The 13,323-nt window shown below is 46.7% G+C and overlaps 1 pseudogene; it reads right to left on the reverse strand.

Moving 5' to 3' along the window:
* Positions 1 to 9,621: 9,621 nt before the first annotated feature.
* LOC142769270 (uncharacterized) lies at positions 9,622 to 12,022 on the reverse strand (annotated as a pseudogene).
* Positions 12,023 to 13,323: the final 1,301 nt, after the last annotated feature.

Genomic DNA, 13,323 nt, shown 5'->3' on the forward strand with positions numbered 1-13,323 from the left:
CTCAACTCAGCTGCCATCGATGGCGAGCGAGTTCGCGACAAAATCATGCACGTGTGATGTGCGTTCCACGCACGTGGCTGCAGTAGCGACGCTCAGCAATAGCGCTCGTGATTCTCGTGCGCGTCAGTGCTTTGCACGCCTGCACGTGCGTCCAAACGTCGAAGAGCGGCCGACGAGCGCCATCTTGACGTTACGTACAACGTTTTAATTAAACGAAAATTCCTGTCAATTTTGTAATCAGTCTGTACGTGGAGCGCTCCCTTAGCAACGAGTCTCGCTTGTTTACCAGTGCCCAATTAATGCCAATATTTAACCTTTATAGCTTGCTCCAACGTCAACCGTTGCAGAGCCAGCGAAAATAAAAGTACGAAGGAAAAAAGCTGCATCGCACGCTGAATTTCATGCATAATCTGACCAAGAACAGAGGACTTCGTTTTGCAACTTGACGTTCAGATGGAGTAGCTCGGATACGTGACAAGAACGTTAGATATTTTTTTATATTTTACGTTGTTGCTATATATGCATACGCTGCATGTAGAATCGCGTGCATCATCCTATAGGAGCTGAATTATAAACGTTGACAGTGACAAAACCTTTTTTTTCACTTTGTTTAACTATTACAAAACTTTTTTTTCACATTTTTTTTAATGTTACGGCACCCGATGCAGTGGTCTCGCCGATCACGATAAGATTTGCTGACGTGCGACTCTCGAAAGACAAATCTTTTTTTTTCTCTCTTGCCTAGCAACGTAAAAACCACTCCTCTTTCCCTAACATTTGCAGAGTTTTATGAAGCCGATAACTGTGGGAGGCTGTAATGCACAACCTGGGAATCCGGGAGGCAGCAATGCAAGATCCGATGAATAAAGATAGTAAAGGTAATCAATCAGGCGTGCTTGCAGTGGGTCTACTGTTAAATTTAGTCGGAGCGCGGCAAATGACGTGGACACCAGAACCAGCATGTCGGCGTGTACGATTTGTTCTGTATTCTGTCTGCCGCGCTACAACGAAGTTTACTAATAATGTTGTTTCCCCCCTCTCTCTCTCTTTCTTTTGCTGGCACGTTTGGAAAAAGCACGCTTGCGCAAGCTTGCAGAAGTCTTTACGCACAATAGGCGTATGCTACAAATCATGTATATACGCACCGCTCACATCGCGCAGCTGGAAGAGCTCAGAGGGGCACGTCGAGCCGATCCCCATCGGTGAATGGGCGCGAGATAAGGGAACGAAGAAACAAACAAGTGAGAAAACAAACGGAGTAAGGTGCACAGGATGTGATAAGCGTGCGAGGAGAGAGTGCCGAAACCGCAAGCATGTGTGTATACGTACAAACTCCGGCGAAGAGGAGGGATCGACCGCCACAGCAGCGGCGGGTGGGGGGGAAGGGAGGCATGTTTGTTGTTGCTCCGTAAGGTTGTCAACCTCCCCTGGAAACAAACAGGGCGTGATTAACGGGCCACGCGCTCAACCACCGCCAACGCATGACGCGCAGCGAAGCGGCACACGCGACGCCACTCTTGTGTTCTCGCTGGTTTTTAAGACTTATAGTCTACTTGTCCTTGTCTCTTTCTTGCTTTTCTTCATTTTTTTATTCAGCTTTGAGGCTTTTTCTACGCTATGCTCGTCTTTCCGGTGTGCAGCCATAACATGTGCGCGTGCATGCCGGAGAGTAGCCCTGCATGTCTTAGCCAACGCTGTAGAATATCGCAGCTTTCACCAAGAAGCAAACAAAGCAACAACAACAAAAAGCTAAACAGTAGCGAGTCTGGACAACAGACGTTATATATGCGCGTTGGGCAGGCTTTTTGAGTGGTCTGAATACGATTCATTTAGACCGCTGTGCCCTGGAATATATAAGTGTCTTTCATATGGCACCAAATATGTTCTCTGGCATACGTTCGTGCTCTGGAATATATACAAAAACATGCATGCTGTCCGACTTCCTCCATTGCGAAAGACGCAGTGGAGGAAGTCGCTATACCACAGATGCCAAAAACAAGGAAAGAATATTTTCACGGGGAGTTCACGATAGGCTCGCAAACGGGCTCTTTACAGAAAGTGAGCAGGCACCAACCGACATAACGCGTCAAGGCCGGAACGTCCACGTGTACTGGTAATCACATAACTTCACGGCGTGCATGGTTTATAAATGTTTTTTTCATACTGTACACAAGTTCTTATCGGGCGGCTCATCTACACGCGAAACTTTCGGGTAGGCTGTCAGTTGGAGAAGAACAGGATGTCAAGAGATGACAAGAAATAACCGAAAAGACGCTGTAGGCGTACTGGTTCATCCGATGTTACGTATCGAGACTACATTTGGCTAAATATACCTAACCCACCAAGTTATGTTGTTATATTAGCGAATATAGAAATCAACGGACCCCTGTACGCGCGTTTATAAAACGATCTGGCCAGTTATGTACACAGGCGCCTCCAATATATTTGCGTTGAAATTGAGAATCGCTGTGTCAAATTTTGAGCGTAATACGTATATTTCTGAAGTGTGAAGTCTGAAGTTACCTTAGTGATAAGAATTGCTTGAATACTGCTTTGCACGAGACGCGGCGAGAATAAAAATGCTATTAATGGTGCTGCAGTATATGTGGCACCATGTCTCGTGAATGCAAGTCTTTGAACCTGTATATGCAAACATTAGATATACTTATGCAATAAAAACTTTGAAATTGCGTCCATATGATTTGTACAAAAGCAAGACGCAATTTTACGCAGACTTCAATAATATGATGTGCGCTGGTACGAAACTATGAAAAAAGAAACACATTATCCTTCAAAGAACTGAATACACAGAGAGAAACACAAAAGGGGGGGGGGGGGGCGGAGCGTCGAGCAGCATTGCGAGTAGGATGACTTGTTTATTTTATTTAATTCAGTGTGGCGCTGCCGAAAATTCCAGGTTTCCCTCACGTAATAAAAAACAATCCGAGGAGTGCTAGCGCCGTCTATCTCGGCAACAAGGTATATAAAAAAATTATAAGTTTAACGCTCACGTAGTACGCCTATATGTGTTATAGACAATGTCATGCGAAAAAGAAAATGTCACATTGCAGATTAAGAGCGCATCAGCGTTACCAGCTTACGTCATCTGCAGGACATAAATATTTGTTGAAAGGAGTTCAGACACTCCTTTGACTGTCCCTGGTCACCTCATCAAGCTGCTCATTGCATCAGCCTTTTGTGACAACTGCTTTCTTTCTTTGAAAAACAGATAAACATCGGGTCGAATTGAAATTTAATTGAATACAATGCGTGTGTGAAATAATCCAGTACTGCTGTACCTACACTGCCTCAATATCACTAACTTCGACTATAGGTGCCCAAGGCTTCATCGGCACACACATTCACATTTTGATTACTTTTTTTTAAACCTTCAGTGACGACAAACGTGAACAACGTTTTCAGTACTCAAATGAAGAGCTTGGATGGAAGCTTCGGTCATTAGTCCTATTAGAGCGAGAGGCCTTAAAGCTGTGCTTAGACCTTCCAAAATATTTACCATATGCTGTGTTATATACTTGGAAGCGCGAATATCATGCACTCTTGTTAAGCCGATTCAGCCTATACTTACCGGGCAGACTTTCTTAAGGTCGCACGAATCACTGTGTAATCATACTCAAATAGTTTTCATCTGTAACTACGACTTATTTTTCGCCGAACACTGGCCCAGATTTCGCAAGCCACAAGTCCTATTTGTTCAAACATTACTCGACTCCTATAAACGTACGTATTCGCGATGTGTTTCCTTTGAGGATGCAACCTAACTTCCTAGACATTGTTTACCACGATATTTCTCCGAACCATGCGAAATTAAAACCTCGCAGCATTCCAAGTGAACTGTTACAAGGGCACATAAATAATCTGCCAACGAATGTGCACGGTTATTGCAACGGACGCATCGCAATATGAAAAAAAAAAATCCCACAGGAATATTTTGCCCTGAACTTGAGTCGTCTTTGTCATTACGACTGCCTAATTTTATTCCTCTTTTTATAGCTGAATTTATGGCCATAACATTATGGAAGTGAAGCAGTTCAATTACAGTAGTTGCAACGATCACTGACTCATTGTCTCTGTTCTGTTCCATTTCTGCATCTGGTGAAACGCCTTTAGTAAAGCTCTTTGAAGTACTAGTTCTGGCTCACCTTCAATGTATTCACTTAATCTGGGTACCAGGCCACAAACGCTTGTTCTTAATGAGAGCACTGATTCTTTATCGAAGGCGGCGCTCACGTATACCGATCATTCGGGTTTTTCCGCTGACAGCATACATCACAATTACAAGATTCCGCACGCTACTAATAAGAAAAAGCTTATCAGCTAGACCCTGTCTTGACAGCTTCTCCAGAACATAACCATCTCTTATTTACCTGGCGCGGTGAGGTCGAGAATGGTAGTGGCTAACCAAATTTTGCTGCCGCGTTACCTCATTAAATATTTACCTGCATATTGCAGGTCGAGCGGTTTCCCCTCTCTGTAATGAGGAGGAAACCATTAGCCATTACTTTACATCTTGTCACTGGTTCAGGTCATTGTGGAAAAGAGGCTGAAGACAGAGATGACTACCGGTTGTATGTAACTGCACTATAGTGAGGTAGACGATGCGGGGCTAAAATGCAAAGACACGGGAGAAAGATAGTTTGACAATTGACAAATGAAATCAGTCTGTTGGGCGAAGAGAGTTGGTGGTGCTTGTTCTTTTTCTTGCTATATATATAGAAAGATCGTTGAAGCCTCAAAACATTAGGCGTGCTTTCACAAAAAAAAAAGTTTTTTTTTTTTTCACTTGGCGGGGCGAACCTTACCGCTGCTGCGCTTATGGTGGGCACTGATAGCATCAATCTATCTACCTATCTGTGCTCTAGGCAATTGGTCAAGCTGCAGCGTATAGGCCATATGTTTCCTTTCTCCATGGTATTGGCCGAGTCACGCGTGCCGAGTGGCATCTTTGCAGGTCGCCGAATCTCACTGCGCATATTGATGTGTCAACTCTACACCGGAGAGGGTCAGTGTTCCGCTTGGCCGACTCGGCGGTCAGTTAAATCGTGCGGGAGATGTGTAAAGAGGGAGAAGTGTGCTGGTGGCTTAATTGAAACGTTTTTAAAACACTGTCGAAGAACACTGCCGATAAGTATCTTAGAGGTCTTGCGAATATTGGCGCCGGACGCGCTACCACTTTCGAATTCACAATTTATCCTCCCGAACAGGCGAACAATGGTTTGCCTTCCTCATCCGCAAATAAATTGATCCAAGTGACAATACTTGTGGATTGAAGCGGCTATTTTCCGGCTTCGTAATCTGTGCTGATTTATTGAGACATTGGGAAGGACTTTAAGCGTCAAAACTCCAGTATGATTCCGAGGCAATCCGAAGAGAAGGAGCCCACATCCAATATTTCTTTTTTAAGCAATCCCACAGTTCTCTGGCGGTGCGCGGAGCACTAGGTGGAAAGTGCGTACGCCAAGCGAATTGGCTCTTCTACCGCCTGCTGCACGTTGGTGCTGTGCGAGCACAAAACGAAAACAGTGGCCCGCCGCTTGTTGAATAGGTAGGTCCGAACGCACCTGCATGTATATCTACGCATGAAATGTGTATTGAATAAAGCAGTCAGTGTAGGTATCACCGGGCGGTTATAAATGGATTGTAGCCGATCAGCGGCATGCGATTTGTTGCGTATCGATGTATCCAATGAAAACGTGCTATCGTGAGGAACATGAGCTGGAATATTGAATTCGTAGTTATTCAACGATGAACTGCTCATAAGGCGTTATGGCATTTACTACCATCGCAGTTTGACTGGGCCGTTAACACCAGGCCGCAAAAAGTGTTAAACCTAGAATTTTTACCATTCTTTATGAATAAGTTACGTGGTGAAAAATAATAAAGGTAAACACATTCTGACCATGTTTAAAGACGAAGGGATAGAACTAAAATGCACTACGAGTTAACTTGCTTTAATAATTTCCGCTTTCTTATATAGGATGCATAAGTGCCACAGCAGAGCATCTTTTCTGTCAGTATATTCCGCATTGCGTTAACCCACTCTTGAATTTTGCGAATAATGTTCATTGAGAATTAATGATGTACTTACGCTTCGCAATGAAGCAAAACACAACAAAGACAACTTGCACACATCATACCTTAGCAATAGTTTCAAGCTTCAAATGGATCGCCTCCAGGAGGCGCGATATATTTTCATATCATATTAATTCGTTTGTGAACTGCCTATTTGGGTTGCAATCAAAGATTAATTCCAACGCCCTTAGCCGGCAAGAAACGAAAATTATTGCAGTTATTCTATTCGTACGTTCTGCAAAGTCTGAAAGGAAGGTGCGAAGCGATACGAGGGTTGTGTTTTCTGCACCCTTAGTAACATTTCTCTCGTATAGCGCAAAACGTCGCAGTCTGCAGTGGGCCGAGAAAAGTATACTGGCCCCGCCGCGGTGGTCTAGTGGCTAAGGTACTCGGCTGCTGACCCGCAGGTCGCGGGATCTAATCCCGGCTGCAGCGGCTGCATTTCCGATGGAGGCGGAAATGTTGTAGGCACATGTGCTCAGATTTGTGTGGACGCTAAAGAGCTCCAGGTGGTCGAAATTTCCGGAGCCCTCTACTACGGCGTCTCTCATAACCATGTGGTGGTTTTGGGACCTAAAACCCCCACAAATCAATCAATCAGAAAGGTATGCTGTGAAAGGCACGCCAGTCGCTGTTTCGGTTGATGTGCAAGAGTGGCTAACCTAATTCCCCTTTCTTCTGTTCACATATATACTACGTTCAGACTGGTTGGTCAATTAACAAGCGCCACAGTACAGCTTCAAAATTCCTTGAACGAAGCCTCTCATCCCACCTCCCGTCTTCACTCACGCAGATGCAAACTCGTCTTCGAAGGCATGGCAATCTTGGACAGTCCCCCTATAACCAGACCGCGCGAGAAATCTCGGATGCATATAAAGAACACCGCACCCTGTTTAAGTCAACCTTCGCTATCGTTTCAACGCAAGAAAGGTGACTTTATTATTCAACTGTATGCACGTATCTTGGTCGTTTGCCTTTTTGTGCCTCTTCTCGACATGCGCGATGAACCCGCACATCCTTATATATTTATATGATTTAATGCGTGCAATAATCTTTCAGTTGTGAGTGCGCGTTTCTGATTTGTATGTCAATGGCTTTCCTTCTTCTACTTCGCTCTTTTTGCCCTGCAAGTATACTGCACTTGGAGTGACGAGAAAAGTTCGAGCGATATGTAGTGGTACAGTCGATGTATCTTGGTTTAGGACATTGTGGTTATTTTTATAGCCCTCTTTAAATACCCAAACCGTACCATTTCCTCGCAGACAGCGTCAGTGAACATTGATTTTCAGTGCATCTGTGACTTTATGGACAGTCCTTGCACATTTTAGGCAACCTGCCGGTACTGTTTGTTTTATTTGTGCCGAAGGCGGATTGACGCTTAAGAATAATAATAACTAACTGAACGTTTCTGAACCTCTCATAAGGCTGAACAGGGGGACAAGTGGAAATCGTAGACAGGCCGCGTCGAATCCAAACAGTGAAACTCGTGAGTGAATCACGCAGTAATATATCACACCTTGCCACGTTCACTCGATCTGTAGAAGAGCTGGCACGGCGCAAACGGAAAGGTGTCAGTTTCACGCTCTCGTCGCGGTGGCAGCAGCGGCGTACAAACTTTTCCCAGTGAGCACTTGCGGGCCCGTTGGCGGCGCAAGTGTGCTTGAAAAAGGTCCAATCACTTCTAATCCACGCATCTTTCCCTTTAACTAGCGTGGGACATATTTGTTCATGGCATTACATATATAGCGCCACCTAATTCGGAAGTAAGACGACAACGTTGAAAGTTGACTGATTCGGTGATAGTTAATGTTCACCTGTGAAGCAGCGCATGAAGACAAAGGAGACTGCGCCCTTTTCCGTTCTTTTTGTGTCTTGTCTCTGTGCGCTGCTTGACAAGTAAACATGAAGACAAACACTTGGCGGTTACAGACTGCTTTACGATTGGGTTTGAGTATATACTGGACTCTTAACCTTTGTGGTTTGTATCAGTATTAACTAAGCAAACAGTGATATGGTAGGCGCGCATACGTATAAAAGGGGTAGGGTCTGTGCATAGACTTCACAACTCAAGATGGCGACGCTCGTATCTCTTGCAGAAAATGATCTATAGGTCTGGTTCGCAGTCACAAGAAAACAAAAGAAAAGTAAAGCTACCCAAGTTTATTTCAAAGGGACCGAGAGGTGTTAGGAACGCGAGAACAGATCCTGGTCGTAATACCCTGAATTAGGTACAGATTCTATTACGGCGCAGAAAACGCAAAATATACCCACTTTGCGCCATGACGATGACGAAGAAGATGATGATCACGGACAGCGACTGCAGCCTGTGCAGCGAATCGCCTTTCGATATCCTTCACGATTCGTCTCGTAAGACTGGAAACACCCAACAGCCACCACAGTAACGTGTCATTGTTAACTACACTAACTACATCCGATATCACAAAGCATTGATATTGAAGGCTAAACAAAATTCGCAACTCTACGCAACATACCAATTATGTCAGTAAACATCGTATATGACTGTATACACCGCTTTTTCACTCATTTACATGCGTGAATGGTCAATATCGCGGGTGATTGACGGTAACAGTGAACAATCTTCCTGCTTCATCCACTCATTATGTTCAATTCGTGGGTATGCCGTGTTTTTCTTTTCTTTTCTTAGGGGCGAGCGATGGGATGGGTGGCACCGCTTTTATACAATTTGAAAGTGGCGGGGTTTGTTGGAAAGGCATGTGGTCATTTTTCGCTCTCTACGCTATGGCCAGAAAACAAGATTACGGCGGAAAGCTCAAGCCCTGTGCGCCCACCCTGGCTGAATACTGCGCACGCGGCACGTTGAAAAGAGTATATAACTTGTAATTGTAATTTTCATACATTTCAGGCAACCTAAAATATTCTGACAACGAAAAAAAAATCCCGCTATTCACCAGGTAGAGCCATCTACTAAGCACTTTGCATCATAGAAGTGGCTGGGTTAAACGCATGCCAAACTAATTATTGTCTCTAACAACAGCCCTTACCCCCGTATGCATAAACGCTCCTTGACTTGAACTTGAGTTGAAACCACCTTCAATGCATCACGTTTTAAACACGTCTGTGCGTTTGTGCTGCCTTCGATCCACCGCCTAAAGACAGCGCGTTCGAGACGCGTTTGTGCTGCATTGAAGTCGGTGGCAAGTCAAGTCCAAGTGACGCAGCGTTTCTGAATACGGGGTAAGTATAACATTACTAGCTTCTGTGCACCAAATATATTAAGAAAAGTAAGTGTGCCGGGACAGTTATCATCATGGGCACGTTTTAGACAAAACAACCTAATTAACAACAAGGTGGAACAGTGCAGTGTCATAGAATTACTACGTGTCAAGCCATACCAACAGAGCATGCAGTGTCTGATTAACCCACCAACTTGTACCTAAGGTTCTGCAGTATTAAATAAATAAATCAAATACCCCCCCCCCCCCTCATAATGGAAAATGTCACCCAACACCAAACGCTGCCGGTATCAATCACACATGTATGGTCATGCTCGTACAACGCCGTTTAATTGTGGCTAGCTAGCCGAACACCTATGCTTATGGGTACATTCAGTACACGACAAAAGACTTAAAGTCATGCAATGTCCAGACAAAGCAGTAGGGAACTCCTGCTTGCATCGGCCAGGCAGGATAATAAGACTTGCCATATATAAGCTTCGCAAACAGTCACCGTATGGTATAGAGTAGGATGTAACTTGAATGCACTAAATGACAAGCATGATGCAGATATCTACGACACTTGAAAATAATAATGTAACTATTGTTCATCCCGAATGTCGCCCACTTTAAGGTATTGTCGGATGCACAACCAGCAGTCCCTACCAATGTCCGCCAGCTGCTTCTGTCCGTCGCCCCGCTTGTGGCAACTGACACCGTACTTGACGACCCCAGCCAGGCGCATGAAGTCATCTAACTCAGAAAAGCTCTTGAGGCTGTTCTTGATCCGCGACCGGACTTCGCCTTCGTCGACGGATGCGAGTTTCCGAACAGACTCCACAAGTCCTGGGCTCGAGTGCACAAGCTCGGCAGCCGCTGCTAAGTACCTGTGCCTCGTTCCCATGACGAAGTGCGCCGCGCGTGCCACCAACGAGATATTGTGGTGCAAGACGTCATCAATTATGAACAAATCGTGGTGGTCAACCTGGTGCACGTACCCTTTCAGTTCGAGGATCGTGTAGTTTGAGGAGAAGTTGGGCGATAGCTTCTGGAAAAGCGGGACGGTCGACTGCTGGTCTCTCGGGTAGTAGGAAAAGTAGCACAGTGTCCGAGTTGACTGCAGCGTCTCTGTCAGCACCTGAGTCTCGCTTTCGTTGAAGCTGATACCCTTGATGCACAGCCGACGTATGCTTTTGTTGCTGTCAAGCGCTCGCACCAGCACACTTTCGTCATGGTTCGCGTGGTCCCTGATTTGCTGAAATATGGTCAGTGACAGCTCCCTCAGCACTGTCGTTGCCGCAATGTACTGCGAAATCAGGGCATTCATTACATTCCAGTCAAAGAACTCCTTCAATACAGCGAGTGACAGTGACGTCACGTGGGCGCACGAAGGTAATACGCGCAGCGTGTTACGGAAGCTGTCGCTGTTGGTGAAGACACTTGCGTGAACGGCGACGTTTGACAGGTCCTTGCATTTCATGAGTTGCACGCAGGGATTCTACGTAGCAAGGACTGCTGAAGAAGAAGCGTTCTCGCACGCCAGTATCTCGCATGGCCCGACTTATCTCGGCCGCGGACAAGCGTTGGATACGCTCCACGGTGATGTTCTTCAGGGATGCATTAAACTTTAGTGTCTCGAAGAGAGACCTGCACTGCTCCAGGCTGAAGCAAGATAGCTCCATGGTCAACTTCTCCAGCGTCTTGTTCTTGCGGAAGGCCTCTAGCCAAGGACGGAATATGACCGATCTGGGCGGGTATGCATCAGTGTATAAGCTGCACCTTACCATGTGGAAGTCCTTTAGCGACTGGTTTCTACTGAGCAGCAAGGCCACGAGGCGGCTGTTATCATCACTCATTCTGAAGCCGTCAAGCTTCACCTCGGAGAGAGTGGTGTTGCGAAATAGCGAGCAGATGATCAAGCGTAGTTCAACTTGGTCAAACTTTTCGTAGTTGTCGGCAGTCAGAGTCAAGGTTCGAAGAGTTTGGTTCTCACGTAGGTATTCAGCGAACTCTTTCCCGTACGAGTTCCTCCTCATGTGCAGGGAAAGCGTTGTGATGCTCGCGTTCCGCATGAGTCCTCGGAATATAATCCTACCCCCTGAGGCGTCAAGTAAATGCCTCCTGAGTGTGAACGTTTTCAGTGATCCAGCGTTCACCAGGAATTCCGAGAGGCCCTCGCAAAAAGTCTCCTCTCCATATATGAGGCACTCGAGTTCTTCCAACTTTTTCAGACGTGGCAGTGCCACGGCGAAGCTCCGCAACACCCGCGGGTCCATACTCCAGAGCCGAAGTCTGAGCTTTCGAAGGCTGGGACTTTTGACCAACGCGTCGCATATGGGTTGGTCGTGGGCCATCAATAAGCGATCGCCGAGGTGCACGGTAATCAAACAGCGGTGGTATCTGAGCAGGTGCTTTAGAAGTGTGGTGGCCTTGCGCTGCTCCTCGAAGGTGAACATATTCTCACGGCTTGTTTCTACGAGACCCAGCTGACCCGGATGAACTTCTCGGAGCTTGAGACCCACCGGCCAGAAGAACGCGTTCCAGAAGCGGAGGTTCTTGAAGATGTCACAGGGGCGACCCTCGGCGCTCGTGCATGGAGCCCAGTAGTTTATGCCGCCGCCGGACATTGATCTCTGCTCAAAACCGGACGCGGCTATCCTCCGTATCTTCTGAGGACCACCCGGCATAGTGGCAAGCTCACGCTGGGGCACGACGACTGATGGACAGAACACTGGTATTCCTTGCTCTCTTCAATGCGACCAACTGCTCTTCCGCGGCAATGACTAGGGCTGTATGCTGAACTCACAGACGCAACGCGCGATGACGAGTGGGAGGTGCGGCGAGAACACGCGCGACTCCACCCACTGTCTGCGGCACTTGCCGAAGAAAGAAGCCGGCGCCGATTCTGCGGAGTGTGAAGAAATCGCCTCGCGTCCAGATAAAGTTATATAAAATAAAGAAATAACAAGCTTCAACGGAGCCCCACCAGAAAAAATAACGCCACTGGTAGCACGCGGCTGTGGCGTTGCATCGAACGCGACTAGCGCTTCTAGGAACGCACGTCGTAACGCATCCACGTACCCTACGATTCAGCCGGGGGACGCCCGCGTTCCAGGACAGCTGAGGTGTCTGGAGCACGTGATATGGACAATGCCATTGACTGCTCCACGCACTGGGGCTTTTGTAATAGATGGACGCATAATAAACAATAAACTGGGGCTCTTCTATCTGAGGCTTGAACGCTTGCCCCCTGTTTTCTTTTTTCAGCATGTGCGGGCATACATAATGATATTGGTCAGCACTATCGTTTCGAGCGGCGGAAATTTCCGTTGCCATACCCTAGACTAAAACGAGCACCTGCACTATCCTTCCACCTCCTGCAGACAGAAGCATATCCCTCAGCGACAGTTTATGCAACATTCACGAGCGGGCTGCATCTATGATGCCCCCGATGCGGCATCTCGCGATGCAAACATATGTTGAGTTAATACCCCAAGTTGAGTGTGGACGGCGGGTCTCCAACAACTGAAAATGACTAGGATACACTCCTCGCAAGTACCCAGCAGGACTTAGGGTCATCCATATGACCTGGCCGTCTAGATTAAATTCGCGGTCACTTCGTTGACGCAGTCCGCAGACGAGGCTCCTGATTATGTCATCACCAGGACGAAATAAAGTTATTCAGTCAGTCAGTCTGCCCGTGCACGGTAGCAGTTGCACGACAGCTCGCGTTTGTGGGCAGGTGACGGCGGTGTTTGCTCCAGAACCACGTTAATTTTCCGTTCGTGCGTTCGTGCGTGCGTGCGTGTGTGCGCGCGCGCACGTGTGTCTGTGTGTGTGTGTGTGTGTGTGTGTGCGTAAGTGAGTGGGTGGGTGGGTGTGTTGCTTTGTCAGAAACAGACCAATCTAACAGTAGAGGTCAGTGCCTGCTAGAAGAGTCTTCCACGCATATTAAGCTCTTCTTGCATATGAGCTAGCCCAAGATATACGACGCAGGTGTTTTGTTGAAACATTCAACAGCAGGCGAAAGTCTTGG

Source organism: Rhipicephalus microplus, chromosome 1 (genome assembly GCF_043290135.1).
Source record: "Rhipicephalus microplus isolate Deutch F79 chromosome 1, USDA_Rmic, whole genome shotgun sequence".
Lineage (NCBI taxonomy): Eukaryota > Metazoa > Arthropoda > Arachnida > Ixodida > Ixodidae > Rhipicephalus > Rhipicephalus microplus.